The following is a 13,780-nucleotide window of genomic DNA, read 5'->3' on the forward strand; positions in this document are numbered from 1 at the left end:
TTCACAGAGGCTTCTGAATCTTCTAATCTATTCCATTGATCCTCAGTTCTATTTCATTTCTAGTACCATGCTGATTTTATCACAGTAGTAAGAGATGCTTCTTTTTGTGTTCCCTAGATGCAATGATATATTCAAGGTCTGAAATTCTTATTATTTTGTTTAGCGTAATTCTGGATCTTTCTAATATTTTAAAATAATGTCATAGGACTGTCCTGTTACAATGCTGTATTTGGTTAAATTTCTAAATTTCTGTGTAAAAATATGTAATTGTTTATTCCTATTTTTAAAATATTTTTTTCTTTTTTTTCTTCACATTCTCTATGGATTTTAAGATATGAATACTTGATGGAAAATACCTGTTCCATGTTATGTCTTAGATGTTTGATATTCAGACAGATAGTGAGGCTAAACTCAACTGCCTATGTTTTAGGATAATAATATCAATAAGCTTCTCTTCTAGAGGGTTAACAACTTAAATTTGTAGAACAAAAATTAAAGAAAAAGAAGGACTGCAAGGACAGCCAATATTTGGCCTTAGCCCTTCAAGGTCAGTGAAGACTCAGGACATAGGAGAACCTGTACTGTAACATCCCATAACTCAGTTTTGTCCCAAATTTTCTGATCAAAGAGTTTATGGGGCCACAGAGTAAAGTGATTGATAATGTAGAGTGTGCCAAAGGAAAGTCACTTGGAGAGAAATCATTCTTTCAGGCTTTAACAGGGAGCAAATTGGTCAAGCAATGGCCATGACTCATCCACACGATTAACATTGACAAAAGATCTAAAACTGTGGTACAGGCTTTCAGGATAAATCCTGAGGGGATTTCAATGACCTTATCATATACAAAAGTTACATTTCCTGGTATATAGGTCTTGCTTTATGTTGGTCTTAGCCATCTAGCAGAAAAGTATAAAAATGAAGTATGAAAATTATAAAAATGAATTATAAAATGTAAAGCCATATTAATATGCTGAGCTATAAACGACTCAAGTCAACAACTTCTGACATTGCCAGTCCTACAGAAAACCCACTACTATTATGGACTACTGGACTATATTGGAATATTTTACTGGATTCACACATCTGCAATATTTAAATGGCAATGGAATATCCATCCGTAAGAAAGCTAAACAAAAAAAAGGCAATATAAATGAAGGACCATTTTGTATCTTTATATACAGTGTAGTTAAGATAGCTATACAGCTACTTTCTCTTAATTTAATGAGAAGAAAGATTTGTTCTAATAGTGTTTGGACAGGTTACCATGTCTGCATCTTGAACTATCAATAATGGCTATGAAACAACAATATGCAATGTATTAATTATTGAAACTGTGCTAGTAATCAGTTTTGAAACTGTCTCATTGCTATTTGTTTCTCAACAAAATTAATAATAAAATATAAAAAATATTTTTTATTCTCTTTAAAAACATGTATCATAAAGGAGAAAAGACATGAATGCAAGAGATATTTTAAGGGGTAGTTTCACATTAAAAGTCAACTGTATTAGTTCAAGATTCTCCAGAGAATATATTGCTCAAGCTGGTGAAATAAAAAAGTTGATGGGGTAGTTCAGTCATGGTTTAAAGGCATGAGATACAAGGAAAGTTAATAGTATAAATACTAGTTTATATCTCAAAGCTCAAGTACCAGGACCTTTCCATGTCAGAGGATAGAATAGTATGATATCTTATCTCAAATAGCAAAAGAAATTTTTGTCTATCTCTGTCTTTTGTTTTAAGTCCTCCATTGATAGAATAATGTTCAATTAGTGAGGGTGATAGCCTTCATTCAGCACTATTCCAGTGCTATTTCTTCTGAAATCTTCCTACAGATGTGCCCAGAACTGTTTTGTACATGTGTATGGTTATCCTTAACCTGTGAATTTGACACATAAAATTCACCATCAGACTAATTTGCATTTGCCCAAGACTGAAGGGTTCCTAGAATTGTGGGCTTTACTGTGTGGACAACCAGGAGGATGGGTTTGTTCTGGATTCACTTGGTTTTTGATCAGCTAGACCACATTAAACTCTCATGTTTGATTTTATGATGCATAAGTGCCAGGACTAATTTGAGGCACTGTGGGTCTGAGAGGGCTACAATCTATCTGCAAAGCTTGCCTGGACACCGTGCTGGAAGAGGCAGACCTGGAGTGTTTCACAAGGCTGGGGGAGCCACACACTGAAGTAGGTCTGTCCAGAAGTTAGAGATAGTGGCCCCAGATGAAGATTGTATATATAAAATTCTTATTCTGTGTTATTTCTGAGGAGTAGTCAACAAAAGTAGTAATTGAAAGTGGGAGGAAGAATTCAGATTGAACTGTGTGGAATAATTTCTTTTGTGTGAGGAATAATTTCTAACAAGGTTTCAATAATGGGGTGGACACTGTCTTCTTTTACATTACTTCATAATGACAATGTGCCAGGCACTCTATGTTATAAGACAAAAATCAAGAGCAATGTGACCTCTACCTGATCACGTCTCTTAAATCTCTGCTTCCTCCTTCCTCTTCCTGTCATTTACCAGAAAGGACAATTGTCTTCCACCGCCCCCTGCTCTCCCTTGCATTTCCACCCCAAGCACATAGTGGGCTGAGACGCCTTCATGCAGTACCTAGAGCAGCATGTCGAAAGTGCTGAGGAGATGACTTCACGCTCCTCTTCAGTCCTTCAGCTGATGCTGCTCACTTGCCTTATTGAGGAAGAGCATACTTTGACCTAAATAATGGGATCTTAGTACCTTAAACCTCATTTTCTTTTTCCACCTTACGTACTGTTGTACTTTCAGCCACTCAAGCTCTGGTACAGTTTCTTATGCCCCACGGAACCCCCTTCCCTCCCTGGCCTTTGGCACAGATGGATTCCTCTTCCAGGAATGCTGGCACCACAGCTCCACCTCCTTTCCTGCTTTGCTCACAAATCAACTTAGTGCCAAGTTCAGTGTCACTGCCCATAAGTAATGGGCAGACATGGGAGAAAGTTTCCTTAACACAATGTTGCTAATTAGTCTGAGTTTGTCTTTTGTAGTATTATTTCAAGAGAATTTAACAAGCACTCATGTAATTATGCAGTAGAAGCCTGTGGCATGATTCTTCTCATCATATAAACCAATTATATCTATAATTCTTATTTGCTGTACTGTGTTTCTGTATCTACACCTCTTAGCATAATTCTTGGCATTCAATAAATAATCAATATATAAACAAGCAAATACATCAATAAATGAATGACTTCTAGGGAATCACACTATTATAGTGAAATCACGTGTAAAATTATTTGCATAATTGTTAATATATGTTGTAGGACTTTGTTTTCTATTAAATCTAACAAGGGTAAATAAGGTAGGAATTGACTTCCACAATTGACAGAGGAGGAAATTTAGACTTGTGAAGGTTAAACTACTGAGATCAGGGTTACACAATGAACAATAGCAGAACCAGTCGCAGAATCCAGATCTTTTAATATGGAACCTTATATTCCTTTTTAGGTGAGAAAGAAGTGGCATATGATGAACAAATGCAGAACCGTAGGAAACTCTTAAGCTGTAGATTCTCAAAAGGGAGTGTTTGTGGTATGAATCTTAACATCTGTTACAACAAATCAGTGGAGTTAAGCTGCCCTTCTAAAAGAACAGCCTGCTGAGATGCCTGTAACAATGTGGATCATGTGCATACCTGCAACTGGACTGTCAGCATCCCAGAGACTGAAACGTGTCTCACTCTCCAGTGTGTGTCTTAAAGCAACACAACCAGCCACTTCTTATACCCACATGTGCATCTTTGAAAGTTAAATTGCTCCTGCCCAGCCACACTCAGGACACAGCAGAACAAACTCTGCAGAACTAAACCAATGAGTCTGCAGTTTGTTTTTCTATTGTCATTATGTATATAGTACAGGGACTATAGGGTCTAAGTACACAGATCAGACTCATAGAGATCCTCCTGTTTTCAGCCTCCCAAGCTCTGGGATTGCAGACATGTGCCACTACTCCCAGTCTCAGTTGGTATCTCAGCTTGCCCTGGGGGCAGGGCTGACTTGGCATGCCAGGGATTGAACTCTGGTCCCTGTGCCTGTATAAACAGGTGCTTTAGTCTGCTGAGCTATCTGGCCAGGCCCTTAAAATTTTGATTGTCAGTTTTAGGAATCAATGTTTTCACTCACTTGATAACTACAGTGTTGTGGGTTAATTTCTGATACCAAATTAGAAATGGGAAATTGTAGAAAGCTGTGCTGCTAAGGGCGGGATGCCAAGTTTATTGGTTTGCGATTCACCCTGTGTTTGTATGGACCTGGAAGAGCCATCTTGCAGAGAATGACCCAGAAATAAGGGTGGTAACTCAGGAGGAGGGTTGTATTTGAAGTCAAGGCTTTTGTGTGTGAGAGATCAGTTTAAGAGACTGCTAAGGCAGTGGCCTTCGGCAAACTCCAACATCTATAAGAGCCACTGGGGGCCACAGCACTGGATTTCTTATTCAATGGGGCCCCAGGTCCTTAACAGACCTCAGTGGTGACTGGAGGGGCACAGCTGGGCCCCAGTAACCAGTGCTCACAGTTACCCCCCCACCCAAGATGCCCAAGAACAGTTGTTCTCATCCCTGATTGTGCATTAGAAGCACTTGAGGAATTGAAAAAATGCTGCTGTTCAGCAGGCCACATGCCAAGAGATTCTGATTTAATTTGACTGGGGTGAAGCTTACTTAAAGTGTTTTGGTGAAACTTTTAACTGATTCCAGTATGCAGCATGGGCTCTAGAAGATTCCTCAGTTGTTGGGGCCACATGCATTCATGTTGCTTCCAGATTAAGGGAAGGGGCAAACTGGAACAGTGCTGACTGCCTTTCTGCTTCCTAGGTCTAAGCAAAATCCAAGGCATTTTACAGATAGAATAAAGCACTGTCCAACAACTGTATGGCAATAGTCACATGCAGGAAGATTAGCAAATAATCCTCTGCTCCAGACACATTTTTTTTAAATGAAATACAATTAGAGAGATGCCTTTCAAAAGAAGTGAGGCATTGGGTCAGTGGATGGGATTAAACAAATTAGACTCAAAGACACAGAGCAAGGTCCAAGTCAGCAGCAGTTGTGTTCATGTCATTGCTTTTCAAAAGATTTATAAAAATGTTTATATTTTAATTAGAGAACCATAGAGGAGGGCAGCTGTGTGGCTTTTGGGAGGTAAGGTCCTTCTTCCTATTGCAGGCATGCACGACAGCAGTACAACTGGACACCTCAAGGTACTCTAATTCCTGGTCACACATCCTTGTCTCGCTTCCCCGAAGACATTAAAGCAGTACAAGGGCAGGACCCAGTTTCTTGGTGTTTCACAGCTGAAACCCCCACTTCTTGTTAGCTGTCAGGAGCAGACTTCACTGGTCCTCTAGCTTTGGGCTTCTTCCCCAAGGATGAAAACTTTGCTAGGAAACTCTGGACTGGGTGCCCACATTTTATCTGCAACATGGGGAAAGCCCTTTAGTTATGCCTTTTCAGTATCCTTAGCTGGAGCAATTTTGCCATCTAACTCTTTTGAAGACTAAGAGGACCAAAGATGATGTCAGGCAGCTGCAACTGCCTCTGTCCACCAAGAATCACCACGCAGTCTTTGTTCATAGTAGCAGTGATCCCAAAGAACTCATTTTAATAGCTGGAAAAAAGTGTGTGCTTTTGCTGAGCTTTGACCTGTTCCCACAGGCATGAACCACTGATTGTAAGTGCATGAATGCCCCTCCCCTCCCCGGGTGGCTCCCACCATAACAAGGGACTGTTCCATGGCACCCAAGGTGACAGGTGTGCACCACCAGCGGTTCTGAGACGCATGTGGAAGACACACACTACAACCCTGTTGTGAATGTGTTCAACTAACTACAGGCCTTCTGATGAGGACTGCACTGCTGTCTCTTAATTTACCCACAAACACTCTTTTGCTTCATTATTACTTCTCTAGCTTTTTCATCATCTTTTAAAATAAAATTGATTCATTTATTTTTCTCTGTTATAAGATTCAGGAGATAGGGGCTGACCAAATAGCTCAGCAGATTAAAGCACCTGCAAGTAGGTGCAGGGACTGGGGATTTGATCCCTGGGCCTGCCATGCCAGCCCCACCCCTGGGCAACCTGAGACAGTGATTGAGACTGGACGTGGTGGCGCATGCCTGCAGTCCCAGCTTTTGGGAGTCTTTAAACAGGCGGAACACTAGGACTCTGATCTAGTAGCGAGACCCTGAACACCCTGTAGACCCTTCTTGCCCCCCAAAATAATAAATAAATAAATAAATAAATAAATAAATAAATAAATAAGATTTAGGAGAACAGGCATACATTTAAATATGCTGTTTTATTCCCAAAGGGCAGTACCCACCACATTGTTAGTATTGAGTGAATGAGGCAACACTGCTGTCTCTGTATGTGTTACCTGAAAGTTTTATAATGTTTCCAACAGAAAAAAGAATGATACCACACATTCATTAGATTCCTACATTATAACTGTTCGAGAAGACTTATTCCTTATTTGTGTTTTGCTTATTCTTATTAGTATCTATTAGTAAATGGGCTGATTTTGTTTACTTCGATATAAAATATTGCCCATAAGCTGCACTGGCTTCTTTTAATGTACTACTAAATGACATGATCTGTGTCCGAGCTGCAGCCTGTTAGTCAGGATGTTGCCCCATGTGATAGTTTAGGGGCCTGGTGTGCTTTACCATGTGACTCCTCCCTCTTGGGGAAGCTGTATCATTTTTCTCATGTACTTTCCATTTGCCAACTTTCAAATCCTGTCTAAAGAGTGTTTGTATTGTTTTGTACACCACTTTGGAAAATACAAGCTTATTCCCACATGACTGATTTCTTAGGGAAAAATGTAAGCCTACCATCAATTTTGTATTTCTTGTTGCATGATTTCTTAGATGAGTACAGAACATTGCATCTCGCTGAACTAACACACAGACACAGACACACACACACACACACACATGAACACACAATCACACTTGAATTATTTGTCAGCTACCTCCCTTCAGACCCAGTGTCACCCAGTATTATAATTTCCTGAGCTCTTGTGTGGCTTTGTCTACAGCTTTCTAGCTCTCAGTGATCCTTCTTCTACAGTATGACTTAACAAGCAAATTTAAAGCCTTTTTCAGTACCGTACTGATTGTAGCATTTTCATATAACTTTAGTCATTTAACATGTAAAAAAGTTGACACAATTTCTATTTGTTTCTTATATTTTTAAGTAGTTGTTTACATTTTATGTTTTTCATTGGCGGTGCTGTGGGCCGAGAGCCTAGGCCTCTGCATATGTTAGGCAAACTTTCTACTAGTGAACTATATTCCTTGCTGTTTCACTTCATTTTGTTTTGAGACAGTGTCTACCTAAGCTGACCAGGCCAGCTTTAAACTTGTGATCCTCCTATGTCAGCTTCCCAATAGCCCGAATGACAGGATTTCATGTATTTATTGGTCACTAATCTTATTTTAAGATAAAATGTGCATCAAATATACTTTATGATATATATCCATATTATATATGATATAATAAGCATATGTCTGATATAGGTGTGTGCATATCTATAGCAGATTCTTCAAATAAGTACCCCATATCAACATGTTTGGCACATAGAATTATGTTAGTAATTGTGGAATAAATCAGCTCTGCAAGGTTTCTTTTCTTTTTTTTTTTTTTTTTGGCAGAACCGGGGATTGAGCTCAGACCCTTGCGCTTGCCAGGGAAATGTTTATTCTACTGAGCCATCTCCCTGGCCCTCTGCAAGTTTTTTGAAACTCTATTTAATCCTAATTCATATTATTTTACTTAATTGATACTCAAAGTTTTTGTTTAGTAATGTTTATCAATGCATGATATTGAAATACACAAATTGAGCACCTCTAATGACACAATACCAGATAAAGACAAGAGGAAGTACTATAGATATCTTTTTAAGCACATCCTGAAAATTTTATATTTGATGCAGGGAAAGAATTTAAATAGAAGAGAAGATAATGGAATGCGTAGGGAGCAATTTAGGGGGCGAGTTTGAATCCTCTCCCTCCCCTCTCTCCCTCCCTTCTTCAATCCCTCTCTCCCTCCTTCCTTCTTTCTTCCTCTGCACTTGGGCACCTAAGAATTCTGTAGTTATATATATTACCTACTTGGGTAAAGAGAAAGGAACTTAAAATAAAAATTCAAAGTGAAACACCAATTGTCATTTTAGTCATTCAACAAGTATAGGAAAATGTATTTTTTTTTTAAAAATTGCGATTTCAACACAAATTTTCTCAGTTAGTTGATTTAAGAGAAATGCAGTGATTTTTTGTTATTAATTTTAAAAATTTGTTCAGGATGCTAATTTTCTGAGAGAATATCACAATTGTCAACTGTTCCTGTTTCATTTTACCAGATGCTCAGCGCCATTCTGCTTTCCTTCATGATGCACATGTGTTTGGTTTGGATCTGGACTCTTCCCTCCCACCCCCAAGGTCTCATGCTGTCGCTGGGGTGCTTTGCATAGGTGGCTGAACCTGGTTGTGACTGACTACTTGTTCAACGCTGGGCTGTTGGGTGTGAGAGCTCCAACCGCCCCCCACCAGCGGGTAGCCTGCATACCCTGTAAGGGCAGAAGACAGAGGCTGCTCTCAGGCTCTTAGACTTCATTTATTTATTTAGTCTTCTTGAGACAGGGTCTCATTAGGCAGCTCAGGCTGGACTTGAGCTCACTTTGTAGCTCAGGCTGGTCTTGAACTCACAACGATCCTCCTGCCTCAGCCTCCCGAGTGCTGGGATTATAGGTATGCAATACTACCTGGCCTAAAACCTTTTTGTTTGGTTGGTTTTTCTTGTACCAGAAATCAAGCTCAGAGCCTCGTGCTTTCAGGCAGGTGCCTTGCTGCTGAGAGGCATCCCCTGCGCCCCCTCCTTTTTGCTCTGGTTGTTTTTGCTGTTTTCTGCTGCCAAGAAATGCTGCCCTCTGCCCTGCCCCCTGCTGTGGAGCCAGCTGCTTATGGACTGAGACCTCCACCAGCTGTGAGCCAAATAAACCTTTTCCTCTTTAACTTGGGCATTGGGTATTGTTTCAGCAATGAGAGAAAGGTAACCAAGGCAACAGTTTTTCTTTGTTAAATGCACATTTTTTCTGATAATGCTAAAAACATTATTATTTCATTTTCATCCCTCTCTCCCATTTCTTATTATATATTTATAATTATTTTTAAGGTATTCTTTCTGAGAAACTGGATTTGCCATTCCTTTGTGGAAATAAATTCCCTATCCCTAATCCCATGCAACACAACACATACGACTTTGATATCTTTAGCATTTATCCAGGGTTTTCCACAGTCTGGTCTCAGATTTCAACTCATTCAGACGACATCACGCTCAAATAAAATTTGTTATCATTTCTTCCTCGCTGTGCTTTTGCTCTTACGAGTTTGGGAAATCTTGCCTCTACTTTCTGCTCCATATGGCACAATCTGACCTAGGTTGACTGTCACTTTCTTATAGTTCAGCGGTCTAGGCACCCGCCTGGCAAGCACAAGGACCCAGGTTCAGTTCCCAGTACTACATCACTAGGAGTCCAAGGTATAGTGGTATCCTGTCTAAATAAATCAATCTTAAAAAAACATTTAAAAATTATCTCAGAAAACAATGGTTTCTCCTTACTTGCTTACCCCACAGAACCTTGTCTGTATTTTTTACTGCGTTTGTTATTTGTGTTTATGCATTATCTCATCATGAGGGTACAAGCTCTTTCAGGCAGAGACGGTGATTTACAGTCCCGCGCCTCTCCCTTGACTCTGAACGTGGGTCTCAGAGGACGTGATATTCAGTGGATGATGTCTGCATTATTGTGGCACCTTACTGTGGCAAGCTTAATGTAGGGAGACACATAGAAAGGCAATACGTGAAATGCCTTACTTAAGAAAATGTAATTTCCAATGTATTCAACTGGATAATGAATTATAAGTTGGAATTTACGTAGAATAAGTGAAGAGTAAATGACATGAAACTAGTGACAAAAGGCAATGCCTTCATGGGCAGGTGGATTTTGATTGTGCTTTTAAAGAATGTATCACATAAAATTTCAAAATCGGTGACTTATATGAGAAACCCTTTCTAGATTGAAGCCATAAAAGTGTAAATTACTTAACTTGAAGCTCTGTTTCCTAATCTGAAAAATGACAATGGAACTTACCCTGATGCCTTTACTTCTGCTTGTTTCCTAAGTAAATTTTGTCAGAACATAGACTAACCCACTCACTGATGTCTCATTGGGCCTGCTTCTCAGTAGCATAAGGCAGGTGGGCATATGCAGGAGAGGCCTCAATGCCGCAAAGCCTACTGCAGTCGTACTGCGGTCGTTACTGTGTGCTCTCCTGAAGTTTGCAGAGCTGGAGCATAAAAAGAGCTAAGTCACAGTGTGGGGCAGTCTTAAAGGGGCAAGTTTTATGACTGTTACAAAAGCTGTTCACTGGGTGTAATGCCACCAATGTGAACATATTGTCCTTGAACATGTTGGATGGGGATGGACACCTTTCCATGAAAATAATAAACCACTAAAGACAAGTAATATGAAGAGGAAAGCGTTAATGTGACTCATGTTTCTAGTTTTCAGTCCATGATCTGGAAGACTTATGGCTCTTTGTCACCCTGAAGAGGCTCTGAATGGCAACAGCGGGCAACAAATGGAGGAGTGGACTGACTCTACCCTGTCTAGGAAACAGTGAGAAGGAAAAGGAGGGCCTGAGTGATGCTCAAGGCCCTTTGAGGATGCAGCGGGAGTGGCCTAAGGGCTTCCCATTGGTTCCCATCTCATGGAGGTTCCAGCACCCCCTGGGGACCACGTCTTCAACATGTGGCCTTTGTGGTCCACTCAAGGTCCAAACTATAGCATAGAACAACATGTGCAAGGTTTGTTTATGTTAAAGATTCTTTATGTAATATTCACCAATGTTCATACTTTTAAGGTAAATTAATTCTTTTGGTTGTAAACATGAAATATTGCATGAAACTTTAAGTTAAGAAAGTCCTGCAAAAACTTTCCCTGCCAAGAGTTCTCCATTACAAGACATTCTATTTTATAAAGTGGGGGAATGAAGAGGTGAAATCCCATTCCAAACGCACTGCTCACTGATTATTGAGGCCTCCGCTAGCAGAGGCATGGGCAGCGGCAGCCAATCTTTCATCTCCCTCTCTCTCTGCCGTAGATGGACTCCGCTGGTCAATTGCTTTGAAAGTGATGATGTGACAGTGTCCCAAATCATGTTTCTGCTCTGTTAGCACGGAAAATCTCTCTGTGTGATACTTTGTCAGGATTTCCTGATAAATGCTTTTCAGGACTTGCCCTATTGTTTGTTTCAGAATTTTTCTTTAACAGAAAAATAAAAATAGAATTGTATTCACACCAAAATACTCCTTACCAAGTCCTCCTGCCTAGCCCCTCCTTAAGGCCCTAACAGTGGGTGCATATTGTTTTTGCACACTAATAAAAGCACATTCCATTATTTTGTGATTTTTCAATTTTATATTAATGGGATCACACTAGGCATGCATGTTTGCAACTGTAGTATAAAAAGTATTATTTTCAATATCTGCCTCTATTAATACCTTTAAATATAATTGATTCATCTTCACCACAATTAAAATAGCCAACAATATGCTAGGAATTGTTTTGACCTTCAGCCATATTGAACATTTTGATTAAGTTTACATAGATAGATTATTCCTTCACTAACCCATTGCATTTATTCATTCTTCTACTAAAAAAGAGTGAGACTGTTCCACTTATTTTCTCCTACGCCAGTTGGCACAGCAGGTATCTTTATATCTCACTTTCTTGTGCATTGCTAAGGGTTTCCTTAAAGAAGAATTATATGAAGAATTATGCGTGCTCTCTAAGATGACTAGATAGTTCTCAATTTGTCTTTCAAGTTGTTCAGCCAGTACTCATAAAAATTTCTTTCCCTATAGTCTTGTCAAAAATATTTTCAGGTCCTTTATTGTTGATAAAATAGTTTTTAAATGTTGACTATTTCTTATTTACATGAATATTTTAAAGCCTTTTGTTCATTTTATTTATCTTTTCCAAATGAAAACAGGAAATACTCAAAAATTCCTTGCACTAATATGTTGTCATTTATTTGTAGGGATATACGTGGAAATGGATACATTTGACTATTTTAGAACCATATAAACACTACAATTGTCCAACATAAGAACAACACATTTTTCCTAGGCTTTGGATTATGATGTAAATTTTCATAGGCAACCAGTATTGTCAAATATAAGATAAGAGGCATTGAGTTGCAATCTCTAAGTGAAAGGAAATTGCATGTGGGCTCTGCATTCATCTCAGTGCTCTGTCTTGGATCAAGTGCTTGGCTGCAGTACAGAAAGGCAGAATGCAGAATGCAGAGCTTCTCCCTGAGGCCAGAAGGCAGGGATCAGATGGCTGATGCAGATGCAGTCTGCCAGATGAGTTAGAGGGACTTGGTCAGTGTCTCAAATCTTCTACAAAGTCACCATGAAACAACATAACATTAGGTCTCAATACAGGTTTCAGGAGATCGGACACTAGTTGCTGGGGGGAAGACAAATATCCTGCAGAATTCTGTCTATATAATATTTCAATTATTTCACAAATATGGTTCCTAGCTAATGTTTAAAGATTGAAGGAATTTTGACTCATTGCCAAGGAAAAAATAATGGGGGGAATAGAAACAAACCCCAAATTGACCGAAATGTTAAACCTAGTAGACAAAATTTAAAACAACACTATAAACACATTCAAAGAAGGTGAAAAGTATAATCTCAGTGAATGGCATCTATTAAACACTAGCAGAGAAATAGAAGTTATAAAATGCAACAAAATGAGACATGACATTAGGTGTAATAACTGAAGTGGAAAGATTACAAGAGACCTTATATCATATTGTAGTAAATTTATGGGCTGGCCAAATAGCTCAGTGGATTAAAACGCAGGGCTGGGGGTTCAATCCCCAGGCCTGTCATGCTGTCCCCACCCCTCAGGGGCACACTGGGACAGCAACTAAAACTGGGCGTGGTGGCGCAAGCCTGTAATCCTGGCACTTGGGAGGATGTAAACAAGAGAATCACTGAGTCCGATCTAGTAGTGAGACCCTGAACACCCTGTAGAACCTTCTCTAAAATACAGAAAAAAAGTGAATTTCTTAAAGAAATCAAAGTTAACTCAAAATATAAATCAAAAGGCAGTATTCAATGGAATGACTGTATTTATTTATAATCCAATCACTAATTGTATCAGAAGAATAATAAATTCAAGATTAAAGAAATAAAACAAAACAAAACCTATTATATAAAAATTATAGTAAATATATGTGAACTAAACATTCCAATTTAAGTCAGGAATGGTCAGCCAGGAAAAAGTGTAACTATAAGATAAGTACTAGAGAAGTACTTTAAGTACAGAGCTGGAGGTAAAGAAAGGAGACCATTCAAACCTCGACCAATGGAGCAATTGGCTATATTAATACCAGCCAAGATAGATTTTTTGGGCAGGAGTGCTCTCCAAGATAAAGAAAGACTTCACATACTGAAGAAAAAAATGTATCGGAGAGATCTACCACTCTTAGACATAAATGTGATGAATACATGACTTAATTTAGGAAATAAAAATGTATACACTTCCTCTAATGAAAGAGAAGATGGAGAAATTTAACTTCATGGTTGAGGGTTTTGACATATTTTCACAGTACTTGGTAAGACAGGAAAGGAAAAAGTAAAGATCTGACCAAAGTTATCAAC

Source organism: Octodon degus, unplaced genomic scaffold (genome assembly GCF_000260255.1).
Source record: "Octodon degus isolate 3935 unplaced genomic scaffold, OctDeg1.0 scaffold00046, whole genome shotgun sequence".
In the NCBI taxonomy this organism is placed as follows: Eukaryota; Metazoa; Chordata; class Mammalia; order Rodentia; family Octodontidae; genus Octodon; species Octodon degus.